We start from the raw sequence: 16,575 nt of genomic DNA, 5'->3' as shown, positions 1-16,575 counted from the left end.
TGAAAATTTTACCCTGCATGTCCCTTTCTTTGAATTGCCTTTCTTGTACAGTACTATAGATTTTTCTTCATCAAAATATGCCCATAGTTTTTTGGTGTTGGTAAGAAGAATCTGGAGAAATTAAGGAAGAAACCTGTAACAATGCAAATCCTACTGGTTGAATATAATTAGCCCATTCATTTAATAGATATGCAGTTATGCTTCCTTCCTCAGGTTTGGAATGAACCTTAAAAATCAGTTAACCAGCCAGAGACAAAGCTGGGGCAATGGGGGCAGAAGGTGTGGGTGAGGCAGGGAGAGTGGGGAGGGCAGAGAAAGAAAGGAGCCACAGAAGCTGACCAGTCCACAGCCCTACAGGTCTCAAGAGTGGGCCAGAATGCAGCTGCCAGCATTGCCTCCTCTCCTGGTGGGAAGCAAGCATAGAGAGGTCTGTATTGTGGATATTGATGATCAATGTGTAGTGAGTTTTTGGAGTGCTCCAGCTGGAGTGTGAACATACCTAGCCTGGATGTCAATCCCTCCATGTCAACCCTCTGACTGCTGCATTCAGAACTCCTGTGGAAGTTGAGAAGGTACAGAAACAACACTGGGAGCAGCAAGACCACCCCTGCCAACAAGTCTACACACAATGAGCTGGAAAATAATCAAGGATAATTTCATGGCCAACTAATTTATTTTTCCTTTTGTGTCTGACTTTTAAAAAAAATTTAGACAGTTTTATTCTTGCACCATACATTCCATCCTAAGTAAACAATTAATGGTTCTCTGTATAATCATGTAGTTATGCATTTACCAGCACTATCTATATAAGGGCATTCCATTTCTTCCACTCAGAAAGAAGAAGAGTCAAAAAAAAAGTAGAAAAATAAAAGAAAAATGAAAAGAAAAAGAAAGAAAAAAATTACAGCTAAAAAGCAACAAAAGAAAAGATAAACTTAAAATAAAACACAAAAAGTCAGACAACACCAGTGCCAAGAATCCTGTACGCCTCCCTTATATCCCCCTCTTACAGACATCTAGCTTTGGTATATTGCCTTTGTTACACTAAAGGAAGCATAATACAATGTTATTGTTAACTATAGACTCTAGTTTGCATTGATGCATTTTTTCCCCCAATATCACCCCATTTTTAACACCTTGCAAGGTTGGCATTCATTTGTTCTCCCTCATGCAAAAGCATATTTGTAAATTTTATCACAATCATTGACTGCTCTAGATTTCACTAAGTTATACAGTCCCAGCCTTTATCTTCTCTCTTTCCTTCTAATGTCCCATGTGACCTTAACCTTCCTCTTTCAACCTGTAGAGCAGGTATCTTGTTCACAAACTCTCTCATTGTCTATTTGTCAGAGAATATTTTCAAACCTCCCTCATACTTGAAGGACAGTTTTGCCAGATATAAAATTCTTGGTTGGTAGTTTTTCTCTTTCAGTATCTTAAGCATATCACACCACTGCCTTCTTGCCTCCATAGTTTCTACTGAGAAATCCACACAAAATCTTATCGAGCTGCACTTGTATGCGATGGATCACTTTTCTCTTGCTGCTTTCAGGATTCTGTCTTTGATGTTTGATAATCTGGTTAAGTGTCTTAGCGTAGGTCTATTTGGATCTATTCTGTTTGGGGTACACTGTGCTTCTTGGATCTGTAACTTTATGTCTTTCATAAGAGATGGGAAATTTTCAGTGATTATTTCCTCCATTATTGCTTCCGCCTCTTTTCCTCTCTCTTCTTCTGGGACACCCATGACATGTATATTCATGTGCTTCAGGTTGTCATATTTTTCCATTCTTTTCCCTATCTGTTCTTTTGTGTGTAGGATTTCAGGTGTCCTGTTCTCCAGTTCATGAATCTTTTCTTCTGCCTCTTGAAATTGGCTGTTGTATGTCTCCATTGTGTTTTTCATCTCTTGTGTTGTGCCTTTCATTTCCATAGGTCTGCCAAATTGTTCTTTCAAACTTTTCAAGTTCTTCCTTATGTTCACCCATTGTTTTCTTTATATCCTTCATCTCTTTTGCCATATCTTCTCTGTTTTTTAATTGATTTAGCATATTCATTTAAAGGTCTTTAATTAGTTGTTTCACTTCCTGTATCTCGGTTGAAGTGTAAGTTTGTTCCTTGACTGGGCCATATCTTTTTTTTTTTTTCCTAGTGTGATTTGTAGTATTCAGTTGCTAGGAATATGGTTTCCTTGATTACCCCAGTCAGATTTTCCCAGACAAGAATAGGCTCAGGTCTCAGGAGGAAGTTGTATTCAGTATCAGGTTTCCCTGAGGGTGAGTCCAGAAGATTGGCACTCTTTATGGTCGCCAACTCATTTTTGGCAAGAGGGCGAAGAGCAATCAATTAGGAAAGAATACTCTCTTCAACAAGTGGTGTTGGGAAAACTGGATCAAAAAAAAAAAAAAAAAAAAAAAAGGAGGAATCCTACTTCCCAGCTTATACAAAAGTTAACTCAAAATGGATCAAAGACCTAAATATATAAGAGCCAGGACTATCAAACTCCTAGAAGAAAACATAGGGAAGCATCTTCAGGACCGTGTATTAGGCAAAGGTTTCTTAGATGTTATACCCAAAGACAAGCAATAAAGGAAAAAATAGATAAATGGGGCTTCATCATAATTTAAAAAAAAAAAGTGTTTTTCCTCAAAGGACTTCATGATGAAAGTAAAATGACAAACTATACAATGGGAAAAAATATTTGGAAACCACATATCCGATAAGGGCTTATATCCAGATTATATAAATAATTCCCTCAACATAACAACAAAAAGGTAAACAAAGTAGAAATGGGCAAAAAAACTTGACTAGACATTTCTTGAAAGAAGATATACAAATGGCCAGAAACATATGAAAAGATGTTTAACATCATTAGCCACCAGAGGAATGCAAATCAAAACCACAAGGGGCTACGTTTTCATACCCACTAGAATGGATGCTGTTAAAAAAAAAAAACAAAAAACAGAAAATAACAAGTGTTGGAGAGGATGTAGAGAAATAGGAACACTCATTATTGCTGGTGGCAATGTAAAATGGTGCAGCCACTGTGGAAGACAGTTTGGTGGTTCCTCAGAAAACTGAGCAGAGTCACCACATGACCCAGCAATCCCACCTCTAGGTATATACCCAAAAATCAAAAGCAGAGATTTGAATAGATACGTGCACACCAACATACATAGTAGCAGTATTCACAATTGCCAAAAACTGGAAGCAACTGTAGTATCTACCAACAAATGAATGCATAAATAAAACATGGTGTATACATACAATGGAATATTATTCAGCAGTGAAAAGGAAAGAAGTCCTAATGCATGTAACAACATAGATGAAACTTAAAGACATCATGTTGAGGGAAATAAGCCAGGCACAAAAGGATGAATATTGTATGACCTCACTTATTTGAAATATTCTGAATATGCAAACTCATAGAGTTAGAATCTAGAATATGTTACCAGGAGATGGGGTGGAAATAGGGAATGGTAAATTAAGACATAAAATGTATAGTTTCCTATTTTGGAATAATGGAAATGTTTAGTAAAGGGTGGTGGTGATGGTAGTGCAACATTTTGAACATACTTAATAGCACTGAAATATATATCTGAATATGATTAAAAGGGAGAATGTTAGAATATATATTGGTATCAGAGTAACATTTAAAAAAAAAATCCATGGAACTACACTACACAAACTGTGAACCCTGTGTTAAAACATGGACTATATTTAATAGTACAATTATAAAAATGTGCTATCATCAATTATAACAAATATTCCTGTGCTGGTTTGAATGCATTATGTCCCCCAAAATGCCATTATCTTTGATGTAATCTTGTGTGGGCAAATGTATCAGTGTTGATTAGATTGTAATTCTTTGAGTGTTTCCATGGAGATATGCCCTACCCAACTTGTGGGTGATGACTCTGATTGGATAATTTCCATGGACGTGTTACCCCACCCATTCAGGGTGGGTCTAAATTAAATCACTGGAGCCATATAATTGAGCTGATAAACAAAAGGAACTCAGTGCAGCTGAGGGTTTTGAAGAGGAGCTACAGCCAAGAGGGACACTTTGAAGAATGCACTGGAACTGAGAGAGGGGCTTCAGCTTACAGAGACATTTTTTGGAGATGGCCTTTGAAAGCAGACTTTTGCTCTGGAGAAGCTAAGAGAGAACAAATGCCCCAAGATCAACCAAGAGTGACATTTTTGAGGAGCTGCAGCCTAGAGAGGAACATCCTGGGAGAAAGCCATTTTGAAACCAGAACTTGGAGCAGATTCCGATCATGTGCCTTCCCAGCTAACAGAGGTTTTCTGGATTCCATTGGCTATTGTCTGGTTAAGGTATCCGATTGTTGATGCATTACCTTGGACACTTTATGGCCTTAAGACTGTAACTTTGTAACCAAATAAACCCCCTTTTATAAAAGCCAATCCAGTTCTGGTGTTTTGCATTCTGGCAGCATTAGCTAACTAGAACATTCCACACCATTGCAAGGCATTAATAATAGGGTGGGATAAAAGAATCCTGCATATCTTGCATGAATGTTCTGTAAATCCACAACTTTTCTAATAAGGAAGAAGAAGAAGAAAAAAAATCAATGAACATATCTGCACCTGTGTTAGAATGTATAAAATTTGTGATTCCACTAGGACCAGACTGCACCAGGCACACAAAACTTAGTTTGCTCAAGAAATCCAAAGCACACATGAAGAAAAGTGAAGAAACTGAAAGAAAGAACCAGCAACAGCTTGAGAACTTGGAACAAGAAGCATAGATTTTTAAAGGGGTGATTGGAAGAGCTGCAGGGACCTCAGGAGATAGAATGGATACTAATGACAGCATTGAGTCAACTATTTTCTCAGATGGCTCTGATTCAAAATGAGAAGAAATTGAAGTGGACCTTGAATACACAGCATTTTCCCATGGAGAAATGGACAATATCAGTACCACCTGCATCAGTGACACTGAGGACCACAAAAGCCTGTAGAGAATTGGGAGTGAGAATGATTACTTCAGTGCCAATGTCAAACTTTCCTTCACTTCCTTGAACCCAGCCTGACATAACAATGCAGGGTGAAAGATTCTCTGGGCCAGTGCAGTCTAAACAATCTCATGATGCAGTCTCCTCTTTAAAACTAAACAAAACATGTACATATTTGAACAAAAAGGTTAAAAGCCCTGTATTTAAGCAAATGTTTAACAAAAAGTGGGGCAGAGCCTCCCCAGCTGAACAAATATATGTAATATTCATATTGACAAATTCACAATTTCTAATGGAAGCAGGAAAAAAAAAATCAACTTACCAAACACCAAACCATTTGTTCACTGTCTTTGACAAGGTTTTCAATTACTACTAGAGAACAAATACATTCATGGGTCCCCTGTTAACACAAAATGCTGGTACTGTAGTGTAATGTAAGCAAAGAAAAAGGAAAAAAAAAAAGGAGTAAGCACAACACTGAAGAGATTTCCTCTTACTTACTCATAGCTATAACTCCAGCATCTAGAATACTGGCTGACACAAAGTAGGTGCTCAAAGATTGGAGCAAATTATTACATATGTGCAAAGATCAGTGAAAAAGAATCAGAAAGCCAGAGTTCTAGTTTCTACCCACTACCATTTAAGAAGTCATATTTTATAGCTAAGTAGCTATACTCTACAGTATTCAAGCTCCATGGGGCAGGGAATTTTGTCTTATATTTGTATATATATATATATGTGTGTGTGTGTGTGTGTGTGTGTGTGTTTTCTATTGCTGTGTATCAAGTTACAACAATTACCTGAAACTTAGTAGCTTAAAAAAAAAAAAAAACTTTATTACCTCACAGTTCTCTAGGTGAGAAGTCTGGCAGGCTTGGCCAGATTCTCTGCTTGTCTTACAAGGCCAAAATCAAGGTGTCAGCAGGGCTTGGATCATATATGAAGACTTGGGAAAATCTGCTTCCAAACTCATTCAGGTTGTTGGCAGAATTTGGTTACTTGAGGTTGTAGGACTGAGATCCCAGTTTCCTTGCTGACTGTCAGCAGAGGCCACCGTCAGCTTCTAGAGGCTGCGCGTGTTCCTTGGCATGGAACCCACTCTAACTTCAAGCCAGTAAAGACAGGTTGAATTCTTCTCATGCTTTATTTCTCCAGCTTCCCTCTTCTTTTACCAGCTGGATAAAACTTGCTGCTTTTAAAAGGTGCATGTAATTAGGTGAGGTCCATCCAGATAATCTGCCTTTTGCCATACGAACTAACAAAATCATTTGTGTGATCTTTTATATTCACAAGTTTTACCTGTACTCAAAAAGGAGGGGATTATAAATGTGAGGGTCATTGGAAGCCACCTTAGAATTCTGCCTGTACAATGCGTTTATCTGAAGTTACAGGAAGGGTTTCTGGCACATTTATTGAATGAATGGAAGAATAAATGAATGAATGACTATTGTTGCATATAGTAATTTTGGGAACTGTCCATATGGAGAATATCCTAGGACTAAGTTCCTGTCTGCCTAGCACAAAATGCAATCGCTATTTAGCTGGGGCTGGCAAATATGCTCAGGATTACACCTGGGCAAGGCACACAGTGACACAGTTTCCTTTGACTGAAATCCCATGAAGGTATCTAGAGTCTCTTTACTCAGCTCCTGCTCCAGTGCAGCAGGCCTATTAGATACAAGGAAAAGAATCCATTTCCAAGGACCCATCACCATATATTCTCATCATTTCCCTTCCAGCTCTCTTCTTCCTCCCCTCAATACAGACAATTCTTTTCTAGCTAGGCCCTGATCTTCTTTACTGGATTTACTCCCAGTCTTTTTCAAATTCCTTTTTGTGATTTAAAGATCTCAAGCCAGGAAGAGACCAGTTTATATAGGGAGAAGAAGGGTAGAGAGAGTGTAAAGGAAAGACTCAAGAAGGAATCAGAAATGAAGGAGGGAGGTTAACATTAGTTAATATTTTTACATGTTTTCCTCCCTACTTTTTAAAATTCTTATTTCACCTTATTATAATTATGTGCTCACACATATGTATTTTCTCTCTTATACTGCAAAAACCTTAAGGGCAGAAATAGAGATAATTGATTTATCTCTTTATTTCCAGCTCCTGGCACAATTCATAGCAATTTCCCAATAACTGCTTGCTGAATAAATGAATGATGAATGCTTGAATTAAAAAGATAAAATAAAATATGTACACATTTATTATTCAATTTAATGTAAACATATGCAACCCAACAAAAGATACCCAGATTCCAGAATCTTGCCAGATAGAGATATTTATTCAGAAGGAAATTCAAGATAATTCTGTCATACAACAGAATAGCTTAAAGAAATATTGATGATAAATGTTATCTTTCCTACTAAAGTAGTTTTGAATATAATCAAAATATTTAAGCACTGTTTCTCTATGCATTTCATGTGCCATTTACCAATACGAATCAGATTATTAAATGCATACGTTCTTTCTTGGATTTCAAGTGCATCTATAATGCACTCCAAAAGTTATAAATCTGCTTTGGTTGTTTTTTGATATCTGCTAGAGTTTGTTCACATTAAGATAAATGGATTGTCATGTTTCGAGAACTGTTTAGTTTCACTTTCAGGGTACCATCTGCTCTCTGATGAATGGATCTGTGTATAAGAGTGGGCATGTTGATTTAACTCTTTTTAAAATAAATGCCATAGCTAATTATGTTTTCCAAGTTCCAAATTCCATGGTCTCTTTTGAAGATAACTATGTAATAAGGACTCTTTCAATGAGTGCATAGTTGGAGGTACACAGGGAGACAGTAAGACAACCCACCTTGACTCAAATCAACCTTATTCAACATTGAAATGAGAGTCTTATATCCCTCACATTTGTTTTTGTTTGGATGCCACCAGTCTGCATCATCAGAAAGAAAACAATAAAACAAATAATAAAATTTTGAAACACAAAACTAAAAAAGTAATGATCTATATGATTTGTTGAATTGGTGGATATTAGTTAATTTGAGGTTTTGAGCATATATTCAAATCATTCAAATTATAGCCCATAGCTGTGCAATCAAAACACAATTATTAAGATCTTTCAGTTGTGATTTTCATTAGAAATGATCAAAGAACTCATTCACTCATAGTACAGCACATATAAAATATTTACTCATATTTGTAAGATGAATAGATAGATAGAAAAATGAATGGGTAAAGTAAATTATTTATTTTACCGCATAGACTGGTAGTTTTCCAAGTTACACTTTGTAGTAGAGCCCTGGGATTATGGGACTGTAGGTGGGATTGTGAGAGAAGAGTGAGTAAAGTTGGGCTTATGAATATCCATCCTCAATTCAGGAAAAATTGCTCTCTTTAAAATTTTATTAGAATTTTTTTTTGTATTTTTGCATGTTTGCAGTTGTAGAATCCATTCTGTACAGTAGTGGGAAAACCAGTACCCTAGATAAATCTGCCTCCCTGATATTTTTCTGCTTTCATCAACCAAGTTTGCAGAAAATATATTCCATGCAAAATTACCTTTATTTTTGTCAGAGGAAATTAAATAAAATCTGACTATTTCCTACTGATTGAAATAGAAAGAAAAAAAAAATATATAACCAACTCTTTGCTTCATACTGCCTCACTCCCCAGCACTGACTATTTCTCCTACAATGTAGTCAATGATGAGTCCTCATGAATGATCTGAGAAAATAAACATCCTTTAAGACCAAGATGAATAATCTTTGTTGCTGGAATCTCTGGCACTGCACCAGAGAGCATGGAACATATTTTGGCACCAAGGAAATGTCCTAATTAGTGTTTCCCAAATTTTCATGAACACTGATATCTTCACATAACACTAACCTGTTTTATCAGATGGGGTTTTCTGTACTAAGCCCCCCACCACCCCCACAATGACTATAGTTAACTACAGTAATAGAAAATTTATTGACAGTAGATAGGGTAATTTGCAGAGTCAAAATAAATGCTGAAGAACCTCGCTTCCCAAAGAAAAGACCCAGAGAAGCTTCCAGTATCCAGATAGTAGCAACTATAAAAACATCTCTTCTGCTCATCCTTATTTGGATGACTCAATTGTAAACACAATTGCTCTTTCCTCTTGTAAGTGTCTTATTGTCACTAAAAGTCCAACACCCCATCTGCACTCTGGAAATCATCCCCTCTCATCTTCTCCAGGAATGAGCTCTGACAATATTGCACTCCCCAGGGTATTTCTCCCCTAACTTTTCATTATCACCAGCGTATAGACATGACTTAAAACATCCATGTTACAGAAAATACTTTTTCATCCATTATTCTGCCACCAGCTACCACTTTTTTCTTTTTTCTTTTTTTTTTTTTTTTTTTTTATCTTCTTCACATCGATACTTTTTGGGAGTGACATACTGTTGCTATTGCCACTTCCCTATGTGGCATTCTCTCTTTAACTTTCTCCCTTGTTTCAGAACCAAACATTCTGTGGAAACTATTTCAGTCAAGAACAACAATGATCTCTACCCTTGCAAAATCTGATGGTCACTTCTCTGATCTTGCCATACTTGCCCCTGGGCAGCATTTAACCTTGTTGACCTTGCTTTTTTTCTAGGACATGTTTTCTTCCCTGCCACAAGAGATGCTTGCTGTTGTCTTCTTAATTCACTGGCTGCTCCTTCTCAAGCTCATTTGATAGCTTGTCCTCTCCTGCATGACTTTTTTAAATTTAATTTTATTGAGATTGTTCACATACCATACAATTATCCAAAGATCCAAAGTACACAATCAATTGCCCATGGTACCATCATACAGCTGTGCATCCATCACCACAATTAATTTTTTTTCAATTTTAAGAACATTTTCATTACTCCAGAAAAGAAATAAAGACAAAAAAAAAAAGAAAACTCAAATCCTCTCATACCCCTAGTCAGCCCCCATCCATTATTGACTCATAGTATTGGTATAGTACATTTGTTATTGTTGATGAAAGAATGTTAAAATACTACTAACTGTAGTACATAGTTTGCAATAGGTATATTTTTCCCTGTATGTCCATTATTATTAACTTCTAGTTATAGTGTCATACATTTGTTCCAGTTCATGAAAGAGATTTCTAATATTTGTATAGTTAACCACAGACATTGTCCACCACAAGATTCACTGTTTTATACATTCCCATCTTTTAATCTCCAACTTTCCTTCCAGTTACATACATGACTCTAAGCTTCCCCTTTCCACCACATTCACACACCATTCAGCACTGTTAGTTATTCTCACAGTAATGTGCTACTGACACCTCTGTCCATTTCGAAACACTGAAGTTCAATGTAGTTGAACATTCTGCTCATAACAAGCAACCTCTCCCCATTCTTTAGCCTCATTCCATATATTGGTAACTTATATTTCATGGCTATGAGTTTACAAATTATAATTAGTTCATATCAGTGAGACCATGCAATATTTGTCTTAATGTGTCTGACTTATTTCACTCAATATAGTGCCCTCAAGTTTTCTTCATCAACCTGATTTTTTTAACACGGTTCTGTTCACCCACCATACTTTTCGTCTTAAGTAAACAATCGATGGTACCCTGTATAGCTGTATATTTATGTATTCACCACCATCACCACTATCTATATAAGGACATCTCCATTTCTTCCACAAAGAATGGAAGAGACAAAGAAGATAGAGAGACAAAAGAAAAAGAGAGGGAAAAAACATGACAGCTACAAAGCAACAAAAGGAAAGATAGAATTAAACTAAAGTGGAATAAAAGAGTCAAACAACATCATCAATGCCAAGAGTCCCACAGACCTCCCTTATATCCCCCTCTTATAGGCATTTAGCTTTGGTATATTGCCTTTGTTGCATTAAAGGAGGCATAATACAATGTTTCTGTTAACTATAGACTCTAGTTTGCACTGATTTTATTTTTCCCCAATACCACCCGATTTTTAAAACCTTGCAAGGTTGACATTCATTTGTTATCCCACATGTAAAAACATATTTGTACATTTTATCACAATTTTTAAGCACTCCAGGTTTCACTGAGTTATACAATCCCAGTCTTTATCATTCCTCTTTCCTTTTGGTGTCCCACATGCTCCTAACCTTTCTCTTTCAACCATACTCACAGTCACCTTTGTTCAGTGTACTTATATTGCTGTGCTACCATCACCCAAAATTTTCCAAACCTCCCACTCCTGTCTTTTCCTATCTGTCTGTATTTCTCCCTTTAGTATCTCTTGTAGGGCAGATATCTTGTTCACAAACTCTGTCATTGTCTGTTTAATAGAGAATATTTTAAACTCTCCCTTATATTTGAAGGACAATTTTGCCAGATATAGGATTCTTGGTTGGCTGTTTTTCTCTTTCAGTATCTTAAATATATCACCTCACTCCCTTCTTGCCTCTATGGTTTCTACTGAGAAATCTGCACATAGTCTTATCAAGCTTCCTTTGTATTTGATGGATTGCTTTTCTCTTGCTGCTTTTAGGATTCTCTCTTTGTCTTTGACATTTGATAATCTGATTGTTAAGGGTCTTGGCATAGGTCTATTCAGATCTATTCTGTTTGGGGTATGCTGCTCTTCTTGGATCTGTAATTTTATCTTTCATAAAGATGGGAAATTTTCAATGATCATTTCTTCTATTATTGCTTCTGCCCCTTTTCCCTTCTCTCTCCTTCTGGGACACCCATGACATGTACATTCATGCACTTCATCTTGTCATTCAATTCCCTGAGATATTGCTCATATTTTTCCATTCTTTTCCCTATCTGTTCTTTTGTGTGTAGGATTTCAGGTGCCTTGTTCTCTAGCTCCTGAGTGTTTTCCTCTGCCTCTTGAGATCTGCTGTTGTATGGCTCCATTGTGTTTCTCATCTCTTGTGTTGTGCCTTTCATTTCCATAGATTCTGCCAGTTGTTTTTCCAAATCTTCGATTTCTACCTTATGTTTGCTCAGTGTTTTCTTTATAGCGTTCATCTTTTTTGCCATATCTTCCCTGAACTCATTGATTTAGTTTTTTATTTGATTTACATATTTCTTTGAAAATCTTTAATAGATTGTTGCATTAAAGTGAAATATCTCAACTGTATCTTGACTGAAGTGTAAGTTTTTTCCTTTAACTGGGCCATATCTTTGTTTTTCCTAGTGTAGATTGTAGTTTTCTGTTGTCTAGGCATCTGATTCCCTTGGTTACCGAATCAGATTTTGCCAGACCAGAACAGGTTCAGATCTCAGAGTGGGGTTATATTCACTTTCAAATCTCCCTGCAGGTGAGAGATTGACTGACTTTCCTGTGAGGTCTCTAGCTGCTGTGCTTTTCTTAACCTGCCCAGCAGGTGGCACCTATCAGCCTGTTGCTCCCTACTAGTGTAAGGAGGTGTGGACTTTTAATTTCTGTTTTGGCCGTTTCCCCCCATGCTCTGGGGTGTGGTTCTGAAGGGAAGATTGGTAGTAGAGCTGGGCTCCATCTTCTTCCTCTTAGGGAAGATACACCCCCTAGGGAGTTATCATCTGCATGTGAATTGTTGTCTCTCTGACTCTATTATCTACACCTCTGTCTGGGTCAGAGTGCTGTGGACTGAAAATGGCTAAGGCTGTCTCCACTGGGCCCCTCAGGTTGAGAGATAGAAAAAGGGACGGAAAATCCCCCTTTAGAGCCAGTACATGCCCCCCCCCCCCCAGTTTCACTCATCAGCCAGAGGAAACACCTAGTCTTCTGGTCTCCCCCTCCTGGGACAGATGAGTCTTCTGGCTCTTTAAGGTCAGTCATCCCTAAAAGCCTCTGTCTGTTTGTTGGGGTTTGTAGATTGTCTTCAGCAGTCCGCATTTAATTAAAACCCCAGTTGGAGATAGACTGAGCTATATTTGCTTGCTCAGAGAGTGCTCCTTTCTACCACAGTGAGGTTTTGCAGCTAAGCCAGCCATGGTGGGGGGGAGGGGGCTCCTGGCTCATATCTGCAATTTTTACTTACAGATTTTATGCTGTGATCTCAGGCATTCCTCCCAACCAGGTTGGTGTATGATGTGTGGACAGTCACAGTTGTCCCCAGGCAATTATTCCAGATTATTTACTAGTTGTTCTTGGTTGTTTATTAGTTGTTTCAGGGGACTAGCTAAATTCCACTCCTCTCTATGCTGCCATATTGCCCCCTCCTCCTACTTGTTTTTAAGTGTCAAAGTTCTTGGTCCTCTTCACTATCTGAGCACTCTCCACACATGACTTCATCCCCTTCTATCACATTAATTCCTACACACACATAAGTGAATGCTAAATTTCTCTCTACAGCCCTGACTTATCCTCACAGTTCAAGATGCTATATCCATTTATCTATGTGGCATCTTCACATACATGACCAGTAAGCATCTAAAACTTACCATTTGAAAAACAAAATACTTGAACCACCCCCACTCCCAGCATGATCTTTCTTCAGTCTTTTCCCCTTAATGCAATTATGTCACTATATAACCCTTTTGTCAATCAAAAAATCTAGGCTTTCTTGATGCTTCTTTTTCCCTCATGACATACATCCAATTCATCAGCAAATCCTTTTGATTATACTTCTAAAACTTATATAAAATCCATATACTTTTTTCAGTCTCTACTGCATCATCCAGACTATTTCATAGTCATTTATATATATATATATATATATATACCTTAACAATTCCTTTCTCTTCACAATAAAGTATATGATATTTTGAATATATTATTTGGGGTGCCACTCTCCTATTTAACCCCTTCCAATGATCTCTCATTATATTTGGAGTAAAATACACACTCTTTTGTGCTGTCCTTTGATCTAATCCTTTTACCTCTTTGACCTCTTTTCATCCTATCTTGCCCTTTGCTCAAAATGTTTTAGCCTCTTCAGCTTTCTTTTACACTTATTGAACTAGATAGCATTTTTCACTGCTTGGAAGACTCTTCTCCATGATGTTTGCAAGGATGGCACTTTCTTGTGATTGTTAATTTTAAGACACATCTTTAGATGGCTATCTGTTGTAACAAATAAGTCCAAAGTCTCAGTGACTTACCAGCAAGATAGTTTTATTTCCTGCTCATATCACAGTTCAGTTTCACTCAGAGTATTTGTATATGTTTGTGTGTGCATGTGCGTGGGGAGTACTCTGCTCCATGTAGTTATTCAGGGGCTTTTTCTATCTAGTAGCTCCAACTTTTCCTAGGGTTTGGAGGACCAGTCCTCCAAACAACATTGAAGCCTCTGTGTATTGTCCATATCACTGCTTGAGAAGAGAGAGTCTGTGAAGAATTGCACAGAACATTTTTATGGTCCAGGTCTGAGGTGTCTTTCATCACTTTTTCTAAACATTCCATTGGTCAGAATTCAATCAGATGGTAATATCTAAAGACAAGAGAGACTTGGAAAAGTAGTTTAGTGTTGCCCTGGAATGAAGAGGAGAATATGAATATCGCTGATTACTATCAATCTTTGATGCACTACTCAACCAAATAATTATATAGCAACATTTTATCATATTGCCTAATTTTAATTATGTACAAAGCAATTTTTCCTATGTGACATTTAATGATTTATTCAATTATTCTTTTACTCATGCATTTATTGATTAATATATCGGTGGCCTCCTTTTAGGAGAAAGCAAGCTTCATGATGGCAGGGTCCTTGTCTGTCTTGCTCCTTGTTATACCTTTAGTTGCTAGTTCTGACCTATGACTAGCACATATTAAGTAGTTAGTAAATATTCCTGTAAGTTTAGAGGATTTTACTTCATTTATGTCAAAGATAAGAAGATTTAAGCTTATTTGAAAAACCATGAAAGTTGTATCCTAAGAGAGACAAATTCTGAGGCTTGTTTATGTCATCCACTTTGGGTAACTTAGCAGAAACAGGCTTAGAGAAGACTCAGCATTTTTGATTGTGGTAACTGGAAGAGCAGGCTGACACTAGAGGATGAATTCTGTAGATTTCTCTCTTTTTAACAAAGTCACTTTTTCCACATAGGGAACCTCTATTGTTACACAGTTAAGTAGATGTCCCCTAACCCTTTCTCCTAAAATATGCAGATAATTTCAAGGTTGGAATGTTCTTACCATAATGCTTGCAATGATATGTCTAGTCCAACTAGTCCTAACCTAGGCACAATTCCCTTTGGGCTAATGACAATGAGAGTCATTATGAAATCTAGTCATTCTATTGTAAGATTTTGGCCAACAAATAATATTTTTTTTTGTTTTTACTGTGCAAGATTAGTCTTGATGAAGTCTATTTATGATAGTATCCAGGGTAGGAGGAAAGTCACTAGGCAAAATCTGGATATATTTGTCAAAGGAAAGGGAAATGGTAGTTGAACAAAAGAAAATAGGACACATCATCTATTTTTTCCTTCTCAAGAAAAAAAGTATGTATAAAGGAAATGTCATTGAATACTAAGCTAAAGGAAATGCTGCATTTCTTACTGAACATTTATTAGCAAAACCCTGAAATTTTGCCAACTTGATAAGATTAAATATTGTTCTTCAATGATTAAAACAGGATATGCTATTTTCTACATATAAAGAGTTCAAGATTCTCTATACTGAAAACTAGAATAAAAATATTTCTCTAATTCCAAGCATTTTCTTTAAAAGTTCTTATGTTTTCCTTCATGTTGCTATTCTAGTCAATATTTTTTGATAAAGTACAATTTTAGGTAGTTATTTAAATTGTGATCTCCCTGGGATTTGAAAAGGATTGTGTTTTCATCCTAGTAATTGGTTTGCATAAAAGCATTTTTGGGTGACATTCTGTGTTTCCCTTCATTCCTCTGAGATGAAATTTAAAGCACAATGATAGGATAAAGCTATTTCTGAAAATTTTCTAAATTATTTTTCACAATTTTATACCCTTAGTAAATACTTTTTTTCCACTGGATCTAGTATCAAATAAATACATTTGTAAGATAGTATCCATTTACTTCATTTTACAAATGTCATCCATTCATTTTTATTTTTTTATATATTGTCAAAAGAAAAAAAATATATATATTAAAGGCACAGATGTATTAGGTTGTGGGCATTACTTATGTTTTTAAGTGTAGGATTTGGGTATCCCCAGGACCACCCTCAGGTCCAGTAACTCACCAGAAGGAATAATAGAAATCACTGGAAACTGGTATACTCATGTCTATTGTTTTTACAGTGTAAGAATACAAATAAAAATCACCTAAGTGAAGATGTGCCCTCCAGAAGAGGGCCACATGTGGAGTTTCCAGTTGTCACTTCCCAGTGGATTCATGAATGGCACTTATTTTACTGACAACAATGTGTGGCAATAAACATGGAGTACTACCAACAAGAGAAGCTCACTCCAGAGCTTTTATTGAGGCCAGCTCACACAGACATTGTTGACTGCCCACATGGTTTGCCTTTAGTTTCCAGCTTCTCTGGAGGTTGAGCTGATTACATATGCCTGACCTTTGCCTCAGGGAGTCAAGCTGATACTGTCTGGCCCAAAGCCAGCACCAAAAATCACATTGGGAGACTATCTTGTACGGACCAAGGCTCCAGATAAACCAAGATACTCTCAGCAGGTAGAGCATTCCAAGATCTTAGAGTTCACCTCCTCGGAGCCAGGGCCATACTACTCTGCATAAAACC

The 16,575-nt window shown here is 36.9% G+C and overlaps 1 pseudogene; it reads left to right on the top strand.

The window, feature by feature from the left end:
* The first annotated feature begins 266 nt into the window (after window positions 1–266).
* Window positions 267–5,057, top strand: LOC119513748 (annotated as a pseudogene).
* Window positions 5,058–16,575: the final 11,518 nt, after the last annotated feature.

The sequence above is a fragment of the Choloepus didactylus genome, chromosome 2 (assembly GCF_015220235.1).
Source record: "Choloepus didactylus isolate mChoDid1 chromosome 2, mChoDid1.pri, whole genome shotgun sequence".
In the NCBI taxonomy this organism is placed as follows: Eukaryota; Metazoa; Chordata; class Mammalia; order Pilosa; family Megalonychidae; genus Choloepus; species Choloepus didactylus.
Note: the sequence above shows the minus strand (reverse complement) of the source record. Positions and strands in the feature narration are given on the sequence as shown.